Here is a 20097-nt window from a genome sequence, read left to right on the forward strand (position 1 = left end):
TATTATTATTATTATTTACAAAACAGTTATATTACCGGTTGTTTTGTATGGTTGTGGCATTTGGCCTCTCATTTTGAGGGAGGAAAGAGGTTAAGAGTGTTCGAGAATAAGTTGCTTAGGGAAATATCTGGAGCTAAGAGAGATGAAGTTACAGGAGAATGAAGAAAGTTACACAACGCAGAACTGCATGCATTCTATTCTTCACTTAACATAATGAGGAACATTAAATCCAGACGTTTGAGATGGACAGGGTATGTAGCACGTCTGGGTGAATCCATAGGCCTATTCATTTAGAGTGTTAGCTGGAAGGCCTGAGGGGAAAATACCTTTGGGGAGGGCAAGACGTAGATGGGAGGATAATATTAAAATGGACTTGAGGAAGATGGAATATGATGCTAGAGACTTGATTGATCTTGCTCAGGATAGAGATCGATAGCGGGCTTATGTGAGGGCGGCAATGAATCTCTGGGTTCCTTAAAGCCATTTGTATTATTATTATTATTATTATTATTATTATTATTATTATTATTATTATTATTATTATTATCATCATCAACAACATCATCAACATCATTACCAATATAATTACTATTTATAGCAAACTTTGTAAGTTAATTTATAAGACAGAATTCAAAGTACAAGAAAGATTTAATGAGTTAGACAAACCAAAAATTAGTCAATTTGAACTCAAACGAAAACATCAACCGTGTAGGAAATAACAGATCATTGAAAACAAGCAAATAATTTGACATCCACGGAGTAGAAAAGTTTATGATGTCTAGAAGTTATATGGGAAAACATATTATAGCGAGCTGACGTCAACGAGCTGAATCTTAAAGAGAAAAAGATCAAGATGAAGGAGATTGTGGTGATGGTAAAGACTAAAACGGTGAAAAAGAAAATAATAACATGGGATGGACGGTTTTCTCTCTCATTCCATATGTAAAGACAGCCCGATAATATCTAAGATAATTCTGCGACAAAATATTTGCCGGGGATCGAATTCTGTTCCTTTCAGAGAAAAACTGTTAGCTAATAAGACTTACGGTTGATTTCTATTCTCAAATTTGCAGCATTATAATATGCGCGACAATTTTTCGACATTAAAATCCGTCATGACGAACTGAGATATTCAATTGTTTTCCATAAAACATTATTGTACTAATTAGTACAACAAGATGGTGGATAACAACGATAAAATGTCACCGTCCTTGTTTATTGTTATACGACATGCATTCTTCATAGTACAATCTGGCAGCATTCTAATGCAACTGTTATGTTCGCAAATCCCAACATTAAATGTGGTTTACACCCAGCATTATTTGTGCTGTATAGCGTGATAACATTCAATACCTGTTCAGCCTTTAGCTAGCAACAGTTAATGAACCAATGGTCGGCAGGCTTGAGCCCCCGCATCTCTTGTTTGTTGTTCTGAGCATTTAATTTACTAAAATATTAAATTAATCAACACAATGCTATTATATCATTCAAGTACATTTAATTTTCAAAGCCGCTAATATCTCGTTGTAACAATGCTGGATGTAAAAGGAAAGTAGGCCTAATGAAATGTAATTGACACGATACAAGTAGCCTATAGAAACTAACACAAAGGACTGAATTTAATTTCAGATTCTTAAAGAGTTCTGTTACAGTACAGTGATGTAAAGGGAATTAACTAGAAACGCATAGCATTAACATATCCATAGAACCGGCGTGATTTTAGGCTAGAAACCATTGGACGACATTTTAACTACAGAAGTTAATAACAATAATTCAGCAATGTTAGAAACTGAATTGCATACAAAAAATATCTACCAACTTTCGCTCTCATGTAAAATCTGATAGGAACTGTCCAGAATTGAACCCTGGGTTAATTAACAGTTGAAACAGTTTTCATACAGTCTTCGCAAAAAGCATGTTACCACTGTACGCTTACAGCGAAAAAGATATTTTTTAAGTTTTCAATAAGTGAAACTTCAAATACAGACATCATTCATAGTCAATAGCGTAAATGAAAAATCAGTAAATTCACAGATAGCCTATAAATAAGGCCCTACTAGATCTGTTTCGGCCTCGTTTAATAGTCTTTTAAAGTTCTTCCTTCCCGTGAGGTAGGTATATTAACCTATCATTTATGCATTCTATTTTTATTCATTCTTAACACATGTTGTAACTAATTATTTCTCTATTATCTGTTCGATATAGTCAATGACTGATTCCACATTCAATTCATCTGAAATTGTATTATTCTTCTTCTGGATAAAAAGTGTGTATTCTATTGTTTTACAGAAAAATATCATTTCAGCTACTTTCAATTTTTTTTATTCTCAGAATCTAAACCTGACTGCCGAACAAAAAGATTGGAGATTGTTTAGTGTATATTTATTAACAGTTGAAACAGTTTTTATACAGTCATCTCAAAAAACATGTTAGCACTGTAAGCGTACAGCGAAAAAGATTTTTAAAAAAGTTTTCAATAAGCGAAACTTCAATTACAGACATCATTCATACTCGACAGCAAAAATAAAACATTAGTAAATTCACAGATATAAATAAGGCCTTAGTAGATCTATTCTGGCCTCGTATTATAGTCTTTTAAAGTTATTCCTTCCTGTAAAGTAGGTATATTAGCTTAACATTTAGGCATTCCGTTTTTATTCATTCTTAACACATGTTGCAACTAATTATTTCTCTATTATCTGTTCGATATTGTCAATGATTGATTCCACATTCAATGCATCTGAAATTGTATCATTCTTCTTCTGGATAAAAAGTGTGTATTCTATTGTTTTACAGAAAAATATCATTTCAGCTACTTTCAATTTTTTTTATTCTCGGAATCTAAACCTGACTGCCAAACAAAAATGTTAGGGATTGTTTAGTGTATTTTTAAACGTGTATTTAAAAATAAGTTTTTGCACGATCGTGGTTTTTTTTTACAGCTATGTTGTTAGGCCTTGAAAGTTAGAATTCCCACACATAAACTTGTTGCTAGGGAAACCATAAAACTATTTAAAATATATCACGCGTTAAAGTGTTGCTCAGATTTTTTACGATTCGTTTGAATTTGAGGAAATTAAAGGCAATAACTTAGTAAGTGTAGAAATTGAGTTTCTATAACAACATCTGTCATCGGTGACTGATTTCTTAAAAGATTTGTGTTAAGTGCTTTTGAATTAGTGTCTAAATTCAAAATCGATGTATACAATAGAGAATTACTTTAAGAAAATCTACCCGATAGCCTCTTTCACGTTAAATCTGATAGGACCTACCGAAAATAAAACTAGGTTCTTTCTTGGATTTGGCAGTAACATCAGGAAATGAGAAAAAAGTGAAGACAAGTATATCAATATCTGAACTCATCCTTGAATGTAAGTGGTGTAATTATTACTCAAAAATCAACTAAGTATGCGGCCAAAAATTATTTATTAAGCCCACAGAATTAATATAAACAAGTGTTTTCAAACGTTATGACATTCGAGAGGAAATTAAACGCGGAATAAATATGGGAAATGCTTGTTATTATTCGGTTGAGAAGCTTTTGTCATCCAATTTGCTGTCAAAAAATCTTAAAGTTAGAATTCATAAAACAGTTATATTACCGGTTATTCTGTATGGTTGTGAAACTTGGAACAGAGTTTAAGGGTGTTTGAAAATAAGGTTCGTAGAAAAATATTTTGGGGCTAATAGGGATGAAGTTACAGGAGAATGGAGAAAGTTACACAACGCAACTGCACGCATTGTATTCTTCACCTGACATAATTAGGAACATTAAATCCAGACGTTTGAGATAGGCAGGGCATGTAGCATGTATGGTGAATCCATAGAGTGTTAGTTGGAAGGCCGGAGGGAAAAAGATGTTTGGGGAGGCCGAGACGTAGATGGGAGGATAATATTAAATGGATTTGAGGGAGGTGGGATATAATGATAAGGAATGGGTTAATCTTGCTCGGATAGGGACCGATGGCGGGCTTATGTGAGAGCGGCAATGAACCTCCGGGTACTTTAAAAAGCCATAAATAAGTGTTTTATAAAAACAGAATATACGTAGGTGACATTTCTCAGATCGGCAGACGTAACTACTCTTCTCTAGCTTTCAAGACACAAAGATGTAAGAAAAATTTACGCACACAATTTATAGGCCTATATAGGGTCTACATAATTACGTATATACTTATGATACTGGAAATATAAAACTATTTAGTAAGAATTACGATTGTATATGCTTAACAATATTCATATATCTTCATGGCATTTATTTTCTCTGACTTTGTAATTTAAAGGTAATGAATATTTTAAACCAATAAACAACAATTTCATGAGTAGAATAGAATTTATTGTCTTTAAATTTGCAAGAAAATCAGAAGCCTGTTTGTATTGGTATCTATATATTTAAACTCCAATATAAATACAAAAATATCAATTTCTGAACACGAGTGAAATGTTGTTTTTCAATGTGATTATTAGAGTTAATACCAAAGTTATCTAATTTGAATAATTATTGCTTATGGCGGCGTTCAACTGTAATTAGGGGAGAGTCGGGTAGTATCGGACATCGGGTAATATCGGACAGTGAGTTTCTTTCATCTACCACACGATGATAGTACCTGATTGACATGGTTACGTTTCTGTGATGTCGCATAGAGAAACGTAACCATGTCATTCAGGTACTACCATATGGTGGTAGATGAAAGAAACGCACTGTCCGATATTACCCGATGTCCGATACTACCCGACTCTCCCCTATGTGTATCTATTGAAACGTCTATTACCTCGAAACTAACTTCAAGAAGTCAATAAAAATCGATAACAACTCCGAAAAGTGAAAATATATTGTTTTATGTAGGATTACTCGGAATATTTATTATGATGCGTCAACTCAAAAACATATGCAACAATAAAATATTATTAAATCAAAATAATTACATTATTCAGAAATATTCATTAGGTTGAAGGCCTATATAGTTATGTAAATAATAATGAACAAAATATGCTATGCGATTACATAAAAGTCACAATCAAATATTCATCACCTGCATAAAAATAATCAACTTCTCTGCTTAGGTTTAGGTTGGTTCCGTTTATAAAAAAAATCTTTCAATCTCGTTTAGAAATCCCGGTTTTCTCCTCTTTCTGTCTTAAAATATAATATAATTTTAGCAACAGTTCTCCGATCGCTTTTTGAATACATTATTATCATCATCACTGCTTTTGTAGTTTCGATCTATCTTCAAGTGAATCAAAAATAAAATTCAGATACATCAATAGAATCCAGTATTCAGATTTTTAACATAGTACAGCCGCTATCGATTTGATATAGGCTAATATCGCGTTACCAGGCCTTCGCTTAGCACAAGAATAATTATACAAAAACATCTGAACTGGCCTAAATTTTCTAAAGAATTTTTATTACATGCAAAGGAGAAATGTGTAGTTAAATGTTTCAATTTTTCAGTTCTGTATCTATATTTATAATAAAATTGTATATTTATATTTATAATACAATTGATACTCTTTTGTTAATACAATAGGAAACATAACTGGCCGTACATATCGATTGTAACAATAACAGCATCCATGGATAATAAGGAAGGCTGTGGAATACCATATAAACTGCAGTTTAACTATTTTCGTTCTTATTAATGTTGTAAAATAAAAGTATATGAATAATTTAAAATCAATTCATATTAAATAATAACGTGAACATGTTATAAAAGTCGATTTATATGATTTTAAAAACTAATCTCAGGAAAATAGCTTTCTATGTCGCCATGTTTGCTAAAGTCCTCGGAAAACGATAAAATTTCGTATCGGCATTTATTTTGCAGCCCAATGTACAACCTCTGATTAGATGCGAAGGTGAATTTTCTTGAAATTGGAAGCAAAACAACAGGCATAAATTTATAAAGCTGATAATGATGACAATGATGATAATAATGCTGATTATGATTATGATATTTGTATATTAGTACGTGTAAATTATGTGGCAATGGACACTGGTAAGAATACATTACGTATAAAGCAAAACAGCATCCAAACATTGCGTTAAAATACCATCTCTGTGGATGCAGAAAGGATGGTCTTTCTTTAAAATGAAAAAGGCAGAAGATGTAATTGATTATACACATAAGAATTATTTCATATATATCGGTTAAGAAATATAACCCTCTTCTGTTTTTCTACTAGACAAAAATAACTGTTCAAACCCCGTGTTTGCCTGTGTCTAAACACGCTATTACGCCCTTTAACCAATACTCGTAATTAGTTTTATGTTGACGAAGGCATCTATTTCGAGAAAAAGTAAGACACATCATATTCTTTCCTCACAATTCCCGATTTTAGCTAGCAGAAATTCGTCAAGTTAGGAATAGTGGCCAATACTTTCACTAAAACTGTAATTATACGTCCTTGGAGAAGAATTCTAGAGTTGTGATGCGTAGATTTCATGAGACGGCTCCGTGAGAAGCGTAGGAAATGACCTTACAGAATAATTTCAACATTCCATACTACGACATAGCCTGGACTTCATTGCAACTGCGTTTAGCACTATAGATATCACTGATTTGTTGTTTAGGGCTGATACAAATACATATGAAATCATTACTAAGCTTCTCTTTAACATGGCCGTACCCGTGACATTAGCTCCCAATTAAGCTAGAATAACTACGAAAAGAGACGTGCTTAAAACTGCTAATCTATCTTTATTACAACACTTTCTCTTCTCGTAAAGTAAATATACCCTGTGAAAACATACAAAGTCATTTTATTATTTGTAATGTTATGTGCCTTATGTAATCCTGTTTTCGTAAGCTTGAAGTATTTTTTTATTTCAAATGTACAAAATAAGCACCTTCTTTTTTATGTTGTATGTCAATAAAATCACATTTCAAATGATATAATATAGTATAATTATTGTTAGGCTATATAAATTGTATTATGGACATTGATGATATTTTCGCCAATCATCATGTTCTTAATGTACCAAAAAAATACAAAAATGCATTAAAATCAGTCTAAATTTCATTTCATCTTTATAAATTTAAGAAGACATAGCAATAAATTTATGTTATTTGTTGAAATTTTCAGTATATTATTATTATTATTATTATTATTATTATTATTATTATTATTACTTACTTACTAACTTACTGGCTTTTAAGGAACCCGGAGGTTCATTGCCGCCCTCACATAAGCCCGCCATTGGTCCCTATCCTGAGCAAGATTCATCCATTCTCTATCATCATACCCCACCTCCCTCAAATCCATTTTAATATTATCTTCCCATCTACGTCTCGGCCTCCCTAAAGGTCTTTTCCCCTCGGGCTTCCCAACTAACACTCTATATGCATTTCTGGATTCGCCCATACATACTACATGCTCTGCCCATCTCAAACGTCTGGATTTAATATTCCTAATTATGTCAGGTGAAGAATACAATGCGTGCAGTTCTGTGTTGTGTAACTTTCTCCATTCTCCTGTAACTTCATCCCTCTTAGTCCCAAATATTTTCCTAAGCACCTTATTCTCAAACACACTTAATCTCTGTTCCTCTCTCAAAGTGAGAGTCCAAGTTTCACAACCATAAAGAACAACGGGTAATATAACTGTTTTATAAATTCTAACTTTCAGATTTTTTGACAGCAGACTAGATGATAAAAGTTTCACAACCGAATAATAACAGGCGTTTCCCATATTTATTCTGTGTTTAATTTCCTCCCGAGTATCACTTATATTTGTTACTGTTGCTCGAAGATATTTGAACTTCTCCACCTCTTCAAAAGATAAATTTCAAATTTTTATATTTCCATTTCGTACAATATTCTCGTCACGAGACATAATCATATACTTTGTCTTTTCGGGATTTACTTCCAAACCTATCTCTTTACTTGCTTCCAGTAAAATTCCCGTGCTTTCCCTAATTATTATTATTATTATTATTATTATTATTATTATTATTATTACTTACTGGCTTTAAAGGAACCCGGAGGTTCATTCCCGCCCTCACATAAGCCCGCCATTGGTCCCTATCCTGAGCAAGATTCATCCATTCTCTATCATCATATCCCACCTCTCTCAAATCCATTTTAATATTATCTTCCCATCTACGTCTCGGCCTCCCTAAAGGTCTTTTTCCCTCCGGCCTCCCAACTAACACTCTATATACATTTCTGGATTCGCCCATACGTACTACATGCCCTGCCCATCTCAAACGTCTGGATTTAATGTTCCTAATTTTGTCAGGTGAAGAATACAATGCGTGCAGTTCTGTGTTGTGTAACTTCCTCCATTCTCATGTAACTTCATCCCTCTTATCCACAAATATTTTCCTAAGCACCTTATTCTCAAACACACTTAATCTCTGTTCCTCTCTCAAAGTGAGAGTCCAAGTTTCACAACCATAAAGAACAACGGGTAATATAACTGTTTTATAAATTCTAACTTTCAGATTTTTTGACAGCAGACTAGATGATAAAAGTTTCACAACCGAATAATAACAGGCGTTTCCCATATTTATTCTGTGTTTAATTTCCTCCCGAGTATCACTTATATTTGTTACTGTTGCTCGAAGATATTTGAACTTCTCCACCTCTTCAAAAGATAAATTTCAAATTTTTATATTTCCATTTCGTACAATATTCTCGTCACGAGACATAATCATATACTTTGTCTTTTCGGGATTTACTTCCAAACCTATCTCTTTACTTGCTTCCAGTAAAATTCCCGTGCTTTCCCTAATTATTATTATTATTATTATTATTATTATTATTATTATTATTATTATTATTATTATTATTGTGTTTTAAAGCATTTAAAGACAGTAAAAAAAGAACTCTTGGCCTCCTTCTTACCTTCAATCAACGAATGAACAGAAGCCGTTAAACGATCAAAGCTTCAGTTTCTTTCTTATTACCGCTGCTTGATTGACGACTGTCAGATGTTTCGCGTGTGTTCATATCATCCTTCGTACATTATATTGTTGAAATGAAATTAAATATTATATAGTTTATGAAAGGAAACATTTAAATTTTCGGATATTAACATGCAAAATGCCAAGAAAACAGAATTTGCGTGGTTATTAATTATTGAAAAGTTACATTTTAACTACATTTACACGCATTTACGATACGTTAACCTCACAATACCATATAAAAAGAAAAATATCCCACAGAACACATTAACATAATGTAACGTGGAATACAACGAATCGATGGAATTAAGACGCGAGAATTAAAAATAGTACTTTAAAATAAATAGGGCCTATATTAGCTACGGAGAGAATTTTAGACACGATCATATAGAGAAAGAAAGCAACCAATATAAAAATATCAAACTTTATTATATGGTTTCAATCTGTGACGTATTCTTAGCCGATAAATATGAAATTACAAAATAATACACTTGATAGATCAATATATCACTTAAATCAACATTAATTGATCTCATTAAGGTAGAAAACAGGAAAACATTATACTGTTTAAACGAAGAGAATAATCCGGTACTATTTAGCGTACAAAATACAAATAGAATCAAATTGTATTCACTAATAAAATTACTAGTGAATAAAAAATTTTAATTTAATATAAGAGGCTATATCCGGAAAGGTAGATCCCAACTTTTGAGCACCATGTAACTCTTAAATCACAGTCAAACATAAAGGACGCTCAAATTGTGTTTAATAATCAGAGAATATGACATATTTTATTATGTATTTCATTAGATACTGCCTCAAAATGTATTATTTTATACACAAATAATTATATACGTAACAAAAATTCAAAATTGTTTTTCTATTGGTCTTTTCAGATTACCGATATGTTCTTGTTTGTATTTATACGCCATAATATGTCGAAATGTGTTACCCAAAATAATGTTTTCAGATTGAATGATAGTTTTTTTTATAACCATATCGTAAATCAATCTACTATATACGTTTATCTATCAAGAGATTATTTCCTTAATCCCCTGTGTTTCCGTAATTAACGCATCGCATAAACCACGATGAAAATTTTATTTTATATTTAAATTAATGATTCTGATGAGTTCTCGTTCGTAATTTCCACGATAAATTCCGAAAACTTAACGCAGATATATTATTTTAATTTAAAGAATGGATTTTTTCTTCTCTCTGAAAGCTGTTGACAAGCTATTTCAATATTTTCAGTGACTGTTTCGCCAGATTCTTCTTATTATACTGTTCTTAACATAGACTTAAGGCACAAGGGATGCAATTGGACTACTATGAACAATCGGCGAAAGATACCTGGAGGAGAATAAAGAAGTGTATATAGTATTTGTGAACCTAGAAAAGGCGTTTGACAGAGTGGATTGGAACAAACTGATGGGGATTCTGAAGAAAATAAATGTGGATTGGAAAGATAGGAGGCTATTCAGTAACCTATACGCCTATATGAAACGAGTCAAAATCAGGAGAGGAGAAGAAACGTCTGAGGAAGTGAAATAGGGAGAGGAGTACAAGGATGCCCTTTATCATCTACCCTGTTCAACATCTATTTGGATGATTTGGTGAAGAACTGTTTTCAGAAAATTGGAGAGATAAAAGAAGGAGGAAGAAGAATAAAGTGTATAAGATTTGCTGATGATATGGCATTGTTAGCAGAAGAGAAGACGATACTAAGGGATATGTTACTGGAGCTAAATGACAGCTGTGAGCGGTATGGGATGAAGATAAATGCAAACAAGACAAAAACCATGGTTGTCGCAAGAAAAATAAAGAAGGTAAACTTGCGAATGCTAAATGAGGCAGTAGAGCAAGTGGACAGCTTCAAATAGGCCTACTTGGGATCTACTATAATGGCATTGGCAAAGGAAGCTTTTAATAGAAAAAGGAGCATCTTCTGCGGACCTCTGGAAAAAGAACTAAGGAAGACACTAGTGAAGTGCTTTGTATGGATTGTGGCATTGTATGAAATGAAGATAAACGAATAGAAGCGTTTGAAATGTGGATATGGAGAAGAATGGAGCTTTTGAAATGGACAGATTGAATAAGAAATGAAGCTGTGTTGGAAAGAGTAGGTGAAGAAAGAATGATGCTGAAACTGATCAGAAAGAGAAATGGGAATTGGTTGGGTCACTGATTGAGAAGAAGCTACCTACTGAAGGATGTACTGGAAGGAATGGTGAACAGGAGAAGAGTTCGGGGCAGAAGAAGATATCAGATGATAAACGACTTTAAGACAGGCCTATGTGGATCATATGCGGAGACTAAGAGGACGGCAGAAAATAGGAAGGATTGGAGAATGCTAGGTTTCCAGTGAAAGACTTGCCCATAGGCAGAACATGTATGTATGTATGTATGTATGTATGTATGTATGTATGTATGTATGTATGTATGTATGTATGTATGTATGTATGTATGTATGTATGTATGTATGTATGTATGTAACATAGACTTACTGCAAACAAAATCCCACACCATTTTACAGTAGGCCCTGTTAGTGATGTCTTAACATAATGATATCATAATTTATTAGAAAAAAGATTAGTTGAAGAACTTGAAAACAGAACCAATGACAACATAAATCTATGACATAGGGAAAATACCTCAAATAAATTTTTAGTGTTATTATTTTCTATTCCTTGTATAATTTAGTTCATTTTCGAGCATGAGGTGATCTATTATACGTAGGTCAATTACACAGCATTTGTCATTGTTCCAGTATTTGTGAGATTGTAATACTGAATAACCTATATATATAGAAGGACAATTTTCAATTCTGTAATTGGCAATTCTGAATTTTAACAATAGCTAACAGATGAACGTAGTTTTATCGCTAATTTTCATCTGTCTTTCTTGCGAGCGATTGTTGAGCGAATGTCTACAGTCAGACTTAATTAATCGAGCATTAAAAGGAATATTTACATGTGGAAGGTAATGCAATATGAAATACACTTTATTAGCTTTCTAATTTTGAAGTAGTTTTATGAATTGTATCTCAAATTATCACGTTAAACATAATTTTTTTACTTTATAATGGCGGACTAATGCACCAGCGGACAAATGTTTTGCAGCAACTGACGTCCTACGATACATCAACTGAGGTTTGTTACTGAATTCAATTATAAGATTAATTAAATTGACTTAAGATTATTACTATTATTATTATTATTATTATTATTATTATTATTATTATTATTATTATTATTATTATTATTATTATTATTATTAAGTATAGGCAGCAACGCATTTCAATATCTAATGTTTTATTTAGTCTTGCGTTTATACTTTATTATAACCTCTATAAGGGACTTTGTGAAATGTTCATATTTTATCGGATTTTGAAGTTGAAGTGTTGTAAATATTTCCCTTATAATATGTGAAGTGACAATAGAGTGTTTAAGTATTTTTATGACACAAATTATCAAGGAAAGATGCACAATTTTTATACGTGTTCTTAGATACAAAAACAGTCTCTAATACGTCAGAATATAAAGAGTATTCTTCAATAAGATTTCAGAATGATGTCGTCTTTAAAGTCATTTCCCAAAATACATTAACGATAAACCTGGTTACAAGGTTACTTAAATTAGGTACCGGTACTTTTGTGCGAGATCGTGCGTATTTGCTTGGTTTCCGCACAAAACCAATCCGCGGTAAGTCTAAAATTCCACATTCAGTATTCCCAACCGAACACACATAACAATTTCCCTCTTCTTACCGCTTAAGCGCGACATTCATTTTACTGCTTTAGGCTTTTAACATATTATTTTTAGAGACGTTCAATATAGTAATAATTATAAATTGGAAACTTACCACTGCAATTTCACCTAAATTGCACTGTTAATTATTGTTTTTAAATATCTGCAAAAATTAAGTAAACTCTACAACACCACTAAAGTTACTGCATTCGTGATGTAAGTAACATTAAGGAAGCCGTGAAAAAATCAACAAGATTCCAGATGCCGATGTTATTACTGCAATATGTTATATAAATAATATTGTTAAAATATTAAAATGAAAAATAAATCATTACATAATCTTACCGTTTCTTTTAAGTTCGCATTTATAGACTGGGGCAAAAAAAAAGACAGACGTATATCATAGCCTGCTGGAGTATAGTAAACACAGAAAACATTTTAAAGCAACAATGTTGAAGATAGATATTTTTGTTTTGCAAATTTTCCGTCATTGAACAGAAACCAAGATGGAGATTTCATTGCAACTAATTAGAAATTCCTCTTTCAGTTATGTAATAAACGATCTTCGCACAAAAAATGTACGATACACGAGCAGTATGTTTTCTTTCAATTCTCGGAAATTAAAAAAGCTCAACTACGTTTCGCTTTTTCAAACTTTTCCTCGAACATGAAAACTTCAACATACCGCTCTTGTAACGCATATTACTATTACTTTTAGGGTAGTTAATAATAGCAAGAGCAAATAAAAAGAAAGCAAATTTTGCCCGCTAGTGCAACAGTCCACTCTACACGTTAATGTAAACTGATTTACGTCCAGCAAGTCTTTTTTTCCTTAAGCCATTTTGAGTCGAATTTCAAACTTACTACACAGAAAGTCTGTTAATTAATTATTCATCATTACGAAATGAACACATGATATACAATCTGAAATGGCTGTATCGCATGTTTTGACATATTTCTAAAGCATCCTAACTTGCTAATTGTCAAATACAGTGGCCATGTATTGATTACAACGCCATTATATTAATAGGAAACCTCAGCTTTAATTTGCAATAAATTTTTATTTCGTTGACTACGAAAGCAGATCTTTTATAGATTAAGCCAAGATAAAATCTACACAGAACCGTCGATGGAAAGGCCTGTGTTTTCTTGCGTTCCACGCCATTTATCAATCAAGCTTTACAATAAATATTACTAACACTACACACTTTTTTCTTCTTATTTCAAAATCGATATTTAATCAACCACTAGATCAGTTACATTGCCATCTATAATACCCGAGCGTTTTATTTATGACTAGACGTAGCATTGGGATAGAAACAGACGCCGAAATCTGACTTGTTCCTTACACACAAGACAACTAATTTATGTTTCATTATACTGTAAGTACGCTACTACTTGTGGCATCCGTTGAAGTAACACAGATGTTTGATATCTTAGAAATACTTTTGTTGCGTGTATATATTTCGACATCCATGTAAAGGGCTGAAGACTCATGCTAGAACCTAAATGCTATTCCATACAGTTTCATATAATTTCAATATGACTCTAATAAAATATACGACGCTTTTCATCTATCTATACTAATAATAAATCTGTAGCCGAAATTTTTCTGGTAATTTTCGATTTTCCAAAAATAATTGGTCCTAACATATATAATTAACCACCCTGAAACCGAAAATCGCATTTTTGAAATTTTTGTTTGTATGTCTGTCTGTACGTTTGTTACCTTTTCACGCGATAATGGCTGAACCGATTTACATGAAAATTGGAATATAAATTAAGTTCGTTGTAACTTAGATTTTAGGCTATATGGCATTCAAAATACTTTATTTAAAAGGGGGGTTATAAGGGGGCCTGAATTAAATAAATCGAAATATCTCGCTTATTATTGATGTTTGTGAAAAATGTTACATAGCAAAAGTTCTTTAAAAATGATTTCCGATAAGTTTTATTATTTACAAAATTTTGATAGGACTGATATTTAATGAGATAAGAGTTTTAAAATTAAAATAACGCCATCTAAGACGGTGCAATGAATTAAGAACAAATGACTTCGTCTATAAGGGGCTTTGGACAACAGCAATCGAAACAGGGGCCTTGGACATGAACAATCGAAAGCTATTAAACATAGCCTACAGAGAATGTTTCTGTGTTTGTATGAAGTAATATCAGAAGCTAAATTAACCGATTTGTATAATTAGTTATTATTTCACCATTCGAAAATGTAGTTTCTCTAGATGGACATAATGCTATAATGTTATTACAGTAACGTCTGAGTAAATCGAGGACAGGTAAGATTAAAATAGGTTCTTAAGCACAGAAAATTTGATAGGCTATTTTGTACATTCGTTTTCTGTATTTCTTAAAATAATATTTATGTACACTCATTTTAATCTCAGAGAATTAACGAACAACGAGAGTGTATTGATTTAGTATGCAGTAATAGTACGTTAGCTTAGCAATCCATTATTTTATAATTCAAATTTTAACCATGCTCAACTGAATCGTGTTAAAATACATAAAATATATATGCAATAAATGCAATGCAAAAAAATTGGGTAATGAGCGAAGCAGATTATCTTGCGCTGTTGTAAAAGTTGTTCCCTGGATCAAACGTCCTATTTTAATTATGTAATTACTTTATATTTATTTCTAACAGGTGCAGCGGAGCGCACGGGTACGGCTAGTGTATAAATATATTAAATGTGGCTATTTTTATAGTTTAACTATATATTAGTTGTAAAATTTCATAAATTGAAAGCTATTTCCTCTTATTATATCAACATTGGCGAAAAATACATAGGTGAACATTCTTATATTTCACAAAAATAATCTTCGGTAATAGAAAACCATTGTAGTTTATATTATTTAATAATTATTTATACAGTATAAAACACGAATAAATTCAGAATTAGCCTACAATAGCTCTTCATAAATGTTTTTGTACTGAGACAAAAAATCCGACAAAAGCAACTTAAAAATTTAAAATAAACTCAAAAGATAGGTATATCAATAGGGCGAGGTTCAAAACTGCATTCGATAGCACTAGAGTGCTAAATAATGTAAACTGAAATATTTCTAAGATAGGTCTACTTAACAGTGAGACACAAAATACGACGAAATTCGTAACTTTCTGAATACATTTCTACTGCCACAATATTTCGGGCAACACTAATTTCAAATTTTCAGAGAAAACCTATTTACAACGAATAATATAAAAGGATATGAATAATACGGTGAAATTCATAAATTTAATATTTGAGAAGCTCATTTTCAAAACGTCCCTTGTCCACCTTGTCCACATGGTTTGACTTCAGAACGCCCTCTAAACCACTAAAAATCTTGCGATGAAAGTGACAATTTAATCAAACTGACCCTTGTCCACAGCAAAATTGTAACAAAATATTACTTCCAGCTTTGGAATAAAGTCTCTCAAGCTCCTATTTGATTCTAAATGCATCCAATCACTTTGGTTTCATGTCTCATGTCAAACTAGTAAGAAATTTTAGACCTAAAAACGTTTTTCGAGATTTCCCACAAAGTTATGCGAATGGACAAGGATCGTTTTGAAAATAAGATCCTCATTTATAAATTACGTAAATGCGTTTTTTTTTTCATAGTAGTTTTCACAAATATAAAGTATAAAATTTCAAGAATAGTCTACGTAAATAAATCAGAACGGAAATTGGGAAATGCAATAAGTTAAAAAAATAGGCTACAGTTTATTTTGCAATAATGCAATTTAAACTTATAATATATAATATACATTAGGAAGAACTTTTATACAAGTTTTATGGGTTTACGTAAATATTTTCGTATTATAATATTGATCACAAAAATGAGAATTTGCAATTTTAAAAAAGTTAAGAATTAAATACATAAAGACGGAAGATATTACAGGTTTTTCAAAGATATAGATTAAATCAACATTTTCTTTTTTATGTTTAAATCTCAGGTAATAGAAATTTTGAAATTCCAAAAATACTTAACATTAAGCTACACAAAACTAGAAGAAAGTCAAAGTCTTTAAATTAAGACACATATTTAAAATAGTTTCCGATAGTAGGAACTGCAAAACTAAAAAAGTTAGGCCTATATGAAGAAAGAAGATTTACACAACAGCAGGGGATAGACATAAATCTTTTTGTATTGATTGTGTTTCAATATTGGTTCCATAAAATTTTAACTTCGAAATTTTAATGGTATTTAAGAGTTAGATATGTAAAATACAAAGTAATTTAGGACTATTTTACATAGGCCAGTACTTATTTGTATTACAGGGATAGGCTGCGATAATAACTTAAAGATTGAGAAGAATAGGCCTATTAACAATAAATTATATGAAATAGGCTACGATGAAAATCCAAATTGCAATAGATTTTTAAATATTAAACAAATTTAGGGCCTAACAGTGTAAGTAATATATAAAATGCAAAGAAATTCTAAACGGCTATTTATGGGAACTCTTTCATAACAGAAAACTAAACATTTCAAAGATACTGAAAATGTGAAGACATTAACAGCTGTGAATTGTTTACGTAAGTATTTTTACAATACAGCAATATTCCCAGAGAATTAACTTCAAAGTTGCGATGATATTAAGCGGTAAATGCTAACAAGTAATTTAAAATTGCAATTGGTTCACACACTTGATTTTGTAACGTAGGAACGTTACTGATAAAATATATTTTAAATTTTCGTATAAATTTAACAATATAAAGAACAAAAATAAATTCAAAATTGCAATAGATATATCCTTTCGTATTACAACTTTCCACGTACCGGAAATTTAAATTTTAGAAATAACTGTATAAAATACAGGTACGGTGAAATACCTACTTTCCTTTCCATACACGCATACAAAAGTCTATATACTATATTAGATTGTAACATGAAATAAACTCCAATGCATATTGATTTTGTTTTAGAGTTATCAATTATTACTAATACACGCGTTTCCATAACAACAGAATTACGAAGTACCAACTCTAAATCCTAGATCTTAACTTAAGAAAGCATTCTGACGCAAGTTTTATACAGCAAAGTTCCTAAATGTTCTAGCGCAGAAAAGTTTTAAGTCTGGTATTTATAGGCCTACAAAACTTGCACCTTGTACCATCCTCTCAAGTCAGCATTCACAAGAACATTATCGCTGTTCTCTTTCAGCGCTTTGTAAATAACTGTAAATTTAAGAATATTAAACCTTTATTGTAGTAAAAATATGACGAATCTTGTTAATTTTTTACAGCAATTAGACGCAAGTCTTGATCGGATTACATGTTACCACAATTATAGCCACATAGCAGCGATTAGTTTGCTCAAACGCGGACTTTTTATAGAGACAAACGTAAGAAAGAATCCTACTCACTAATTTCAAGTGGAGGAAAAAAAAAAGAACATGCAATTATATATTTCTCGATACCTGTGTTCTGGGAACACCGAGTCACAAAACAGATAATTTTAGGAATCGCGCCTAACACAAATCCAGACACGAGGCGTACAAGGTCCGTATTTAAATATTTTGTGAAGATGGGTCAGTATCACATACCTTCTCTTGTTTAACTGGGTCCGCATTTCGAATCTCAGAGGCACCTATTCAATGTCGGGATTTTCGTTGTTTTCCTCAGAACACCGGGCATAAACGACACCTCGCGCGCGCTCGTTCCCTCTCTTTCGCGCAATCCCTATAAATGACAACGTTATTATCCATCAACTGCTCGGAAGACATACACAGGACAGAAATACATCACAATAAATTTGCTTGCCACCAATTTAGTGAAGTAACTCAATTATCTATGTCTCACATGTTAACTTGTAGACATATCTCAGTCAGCGCAAGCAATAATTGTACAAAGAACACACCGATTTGGTTTTAATATGCAATAAACTATTTTTTAAAAATCAAACTTTTAATCGTAGTCGCTTGTCCAACATTAAATTTGTACAGAGATTCTCCTTGTATTCCATCGCATGCAACTGTATACCGTGGGTTTAGGTTGGGTTGGTTTCATTTATTTAGAGACGTCCTATTCAACCATTACGACCTCAATTTTAACGTCTATGTTACTTCATATTAAGAAGTCAAAAATACTACAAATATAGTCTAATATATCATTATCAATATGATGAATATTCATCTATATATATAATTTGAACTGGTAATGGAAATTACGGGAAAACGGCTGAACGGATTTTAATAAATGACCCCTCATTTTCAAGCTTGGAACTCAAAGGTTTTCAGAAAAATAGTAGTTTTCAGTGAAATGTCAATTTTTCAACATAATTTTCCTATTTTCCAAAATCCATCTGTCGCCAGTTTTGAGAACTAGCTAATTGCATTTCAGAATAAAACAAAACACACACTACAGTAAACAATAATACACGAAGGCCATGATCTCCAAGAATGCTGACATATTTAGAGCTCAAATTAAATTGGTTATTAAAAACTTAACTTACTAAAAATAATTTACAGGTTCGATTCTGTGGTGTGTAATTTTCTGGGTACAGCTATGTATTGGATATTAAAAACTAGCCTACAAAACTTGAGGTGGTTTGATGACATTATTACCATTAGAAATGAAATATTATTGTAGTTAATGCCATGATGTGACTATTTTTCATTAATACATATTAATGCTATATTGATGATATGAAAGCGAAACGTTTTGGGGTTATATAAGTAGATGTAGAGAATAACTTAAATTAAATTCTATATTTTACTGAGTGGCGGCTATATAGTATATGCTACTGAACGCTATACAACTTACGTAAGATAATAATATTATTAAAAATCAAATATTTTTATAGTTATTAATCGAGTGGGGTTGGGTCTTTTTCATATATTTAATGGCGGTGTGGTGTAGATATTTATATGCGTGGTTCTCTTCAGTATTGGCTCGAGACAGAGTATCTTTCATTGTTATGGAAGCAAATAACTTTCAGAATGTCTGGCAGTCTTCATTGAAAATAAATCTGAAAAATGTTTATTTGAACGTCTAATGAACTTAGTTTGCAGCATTTGCTGCACAAGCCACTATAAATATACCTAATGTTACTGGCATGTACAAATACATCACAAATTAAAGATAAGTTTCTAGCATTATCCATTGTTGACGTCCGTACTTCACCGAAACGGATGCTACAATTCTACCATGTGTTTTTCTTGGCATAGGACATAAGAATTTAACATTGTCGTAAGAAACCTAGGTATAAAAACAATGAAGAAATAACAATCTGTGGACCATGTTTAGAAATTAACAGGCTTTGTCAATTTATTTATAAAACAAGAGAACATCAGTCTTTGACTTAGCAACCACAAATGCTGTACTGTTGTTTTACAAATTGTCAAAGCCTGCTAATAGTCCACTGTAATTATGTCTTCATTGGTTTTATACATAGATTTCTTATGACATTGTTAAATCCCTATGTCCTGTAACC

Source organism: Periplaneta americana, chromosome 8, assembly GCF_040183065.1.
Source record: "Periplaneta americana isolate PAMFEO1 chromosome 8, P.americana_PAMFEO1_priV1, whole genome shotgun sequence".
NCBI classification, from domain to species: domain Eukaryota; kingdom Metazoa; phylum Arthropoda; class Insecta; order Blattodea; family Blattidae; genus Periplaneta; species Periplaneta americana.